The sequence below is a fragment of the Chaetura pelagica genome, unplaced genomic scaffold (assembly GCF_000747805.2).
Source record: "Chaetura pelagica isolate M959 unplaced genomic scaffold, ChaPel_1.0 scaffold288, whole genome shotgun sequence".
Taxonomy (NCBI): Eukaryota; Metazoa; Chordata; class Aves; order Apodiformes; family Apodidae; genus Chaetura; species Chaetura pelagica.
In genome coordinates, this window is record NW_009954190.1 from 1124580 (window position 1) to 1128228 (window position 3649).

At 37.8% G+C, this 3649-nt stretch overlaps 1 protein-coding gene across 1 annotated transcript in view; it reads left to right on the forward strand.

The window, feature by feature from the left end:
* The window catches only part of OSBPL8 (oxysterol binding protein-like 8), a 55489-nt gene that overhangs the window by 247 nt on the left and 51593 nt on the right, over positions 1–3649 (forward strand). The window lies entirely within an intron of this gene.

The window sequence follows — 3649 nt, forward strand, 5'->3', positions numbered from 1 at the left end:
AAAGTTTATTCTTCATGTTTCCCAGTCATAGCTAGAAAAAAGTAAGTTTTTAAAATTACTTACCTGCAAGAGAAAAACATATTTATTAGTTAGAGATGTAACTTTCAAAGGTTGTTGTAGTACAGATAGTAAAGACACGGAAATCGTAGTTCAGAAACAGTTTTATTTTTGAGCCTATCTGTTCGTAGTTCTAAATGGTTCACTTAGTTTCAATAAATTTACATCTTCGGAAATGAACAGGTGTATATACTGTAACACTCAAATAAGGATTGGATCTGGTGTGGCAATAGGGAAAACTTCAGTGTGTGTATGTATGTGTACACACAGCTGAAGACTTATTAGTGCCATTGGCTTATAGGCATTAGTATGATCATATGATCAGCAGAATAATTGTCTGGGATTAAGAGTTTGCGTATCTGTGTGGGGAAGGGAAGGGTGCAGGGATAAATTATTTAATTTTTGTGAGAAATATGTGCAGAAGCCATGGTCTTAGCTGGTGTTACTTATTATAAATACTCAAAAATAATATGAAATTAAATTATAATAAACCTCTTCTTTTATCTGATGTCCTTGTGCTATTTTCAAGAGTGTAGGCACTTTCACATGCTCATTATAGAAGCAGAAGAACTGGGAATCTGCAACTTCAGATATTTTTTTAATAGCTTTATCTGATAAAATGTCCATAAAGACCCCACTTCTTGTTTCTTCTGATGTATGAGTCTTACTGACAATCTATATGTTAGTAATAACTATAGCCAGTTTGAGGAAACTGAAGAAAGTAGGTATTATCAACTCTTAAGAGTTCTGTTGGTATTGAAATGTGCCCTCCAAAGAGTCACAGGAAGGCTTTGATATTTACTAAGTGATATTTCTTCTCTAAAATAACCCTCTGCTCATCTTTAAGGAGATAGATGGTATGGGATTTAAAGTCACTCAGGTGAAGGAGGGGATGAATGGAGATGATCTTTCTCTTGGGTGAGTGCTCTGAAGCCTGAGTGAAAGTCTTAAAATAAATCATCACTTTGAGGGCTTTGAGTGGAAGGAACGGTTGGCAATTCTAACATATTTTTTCTCAGAAACATTGGGCATATGCCTACCAAATCCACCCTTCAGGTTATGGAGATGGCATATGAAGCCTAAGAAGGATTAGAATCCTAGAATTGTTTGAGTTGGAAGTGACGTTAAAGATCTAGTCCAACCCCCCTGCTGTGGAAGGGTCAGCCTCCATTGGATCTGTTTGATCAAATCCCCAACCAACCAAGTCTTGAACACTTCCAGGAAGGGGGCATCAACAACCCCTCTGGGCAACCTTTTCCACTGTCTCACCATCTGCACTGTTAAAAATGTATTTTGTATGTCCAATCTAGATCTACCCTCTTGCAATTTAAAACAGGCCTCTACAGGCCTTGATAAATAGTCTTTCTCCATCTTTCTTATAAGCCCTCTTTATATATTGAAAGGCTGCAATAGGGTCCCCTTGCAGCCTTCTCTTCTCCAGTCTTAATAACCCAAACTGTCTCTCATTTTTCATAGGAGAGGTCAGCCCTCTGATCATTTCATAGGATCAGCCCTGTGATCATTTCCATAGGTGAGGCGTTCCTGAAGAATATTTAAAGAAAAAAAGATATTTTGGTTGTCCTTACCAAAATTCACTAGAAAGTGTGAGTGCTTTGAAGATTCCTCAGAAACAGAGTGTGTCTTATGAAGTACAGTGCAGGTACATGGGGACATGAGTCGAAAACTTCTAAGTTTCAGGGGTTTTTTTTGAGCAAATATGAAAACATGTTTGACTAGGAACATAATTTGTTGATTCACACTAACTTTCATTTCACAAGTGAGCAAGGTCGCTAGAATAAATGACCATTGCATTCTTTTGTAATGGAATTCCACATTAAAATAATTAAATTCTTGAAATTAGTTCAGAATTAGCTACAGGACCATCAAACATTGTTATTAAAAAGATGTCTTATGTACCATGCATATTGATAGTGTTTAAAAAAATCAATCCACCAGAAGCTATAAACAGCAGCCAAGGAGCTTCTAATGTCAAAAAAGACTGGTCAGCATGACTGATGCAAGGGGGTGTTTTCTGAGCATATCTTGGTGTGAAGAAGAGTCGAATGGAAGATGCTAACCACTAATGTCTTTAGTCTTAAGCTCAAAGCAAACCAGATGTCAGAAAACAATGACTAATTAAATTAAACCTACTGTGAACTTGCCTTGTTAACATACTCGGGCTGGAAAGACATCCTACTCACAAAAATACCTTCTGAGCAGGCCTAGTGAAAAGTAGAAGCACTGCCACTTTAAGTGGAAATTAAGAACTAGTTAACCAATCATGTAGATGAATGATATCAGTATATTTAGACATAAGGTAATTTTGCATTTTTTGTGTGTAGAGAGAAACCCTGTGTTACACGTAAGGGGTGCCAGCTTTGTGGGTTTATCACCTAGCACCCCTTTCTGCACAAAACTGGAATAAAGAAATACCTCTACACTGTGTGTGGATTGAATTATTGCACACCAGGTAAATGGACTCATTTTTGGGACAACACTTCTATGAACTGCTGAGTTATCAATTAATATGCACTAATTAAATCTACTCTCTTTAAAAATACCTGCTTCCAAGGGGTAGGTGTTTGATTCAATGGCGCCTTCAAGACTCAAGTTTGTCACAAGCATAACTTTCCCCCTCCTCTCTCCTTTCCAAGTATTTTTTCCTTTTCTTTGTAATAGCTTTGTTTCCATCTATCTTTTAAGGTTCCAGAGCTCTGGCCATTAGATGCTTAAGGCATATCTTTACTGAGATTATTAACTACCTGAAGATCCTACTGATTTTACAGCTGTAATTACACAGCCACCTCTAAACATCAGGTCATTAGTCAACGTTTTATATAAAAAAGATGAAAGCCTCTTAGTAATCTTATTCACTATCCCCTGCACAAAGCAACATTTATGTTCTGCCTTGCCTTATCTTCCCTGTCACCCCAAAGAGAACGTCTGAGCATCAGGATGTGACATTTTGAAGGAGTTTGACTTCTTCCTAGTGGCAACTACAGCATGGATAGACATTTATATTCTTCACTGATTTAATATCACTTTCTTAGTGCTTGTATAATGCTTTGTATAAAAAGGTGATTTTAAAAGTCTCCTACTAATCATCCTTCAGCTTTACAGACTGAATTTCTCAAAAGCCCACTAGATTTAAGAAGTTTATCCTAAGTTCTCAGGCATGGGAGGTGCTTACCACAAGATACTCTGTTATGTAACACATAAATGTGTTTTGTAGGAAAGGAGCCTTTCTGACAGTGCTAGCACTCTTGGCTGGACCCACATTGAGTCTGCAGATCAACGGAAGAGCACGAGTTTGCCAGTGAACTTGAAGCTTGTAACCCTCTGAGTGGTACTAAGTTAACATCACAGAGTTCGGTTCATGCTGTGGTAGAACTTGTGTGTGGAGAGAGCTTGCTTACTCTACAGGTTACTGGCCAGTGCTACTGCAGAAATGGCTGTGTCTTGACTGGTTGAAAAAACTTGGGAATTTCCAAAGAGTAAAGCTTAAAAAAAAGTTGGTGCTGCATGCTCCGTATTTATAAATGGGCTTTTTGCACAGGTCACTTGAGAAAGGGTTGTTAGTGCAATTCCTGCT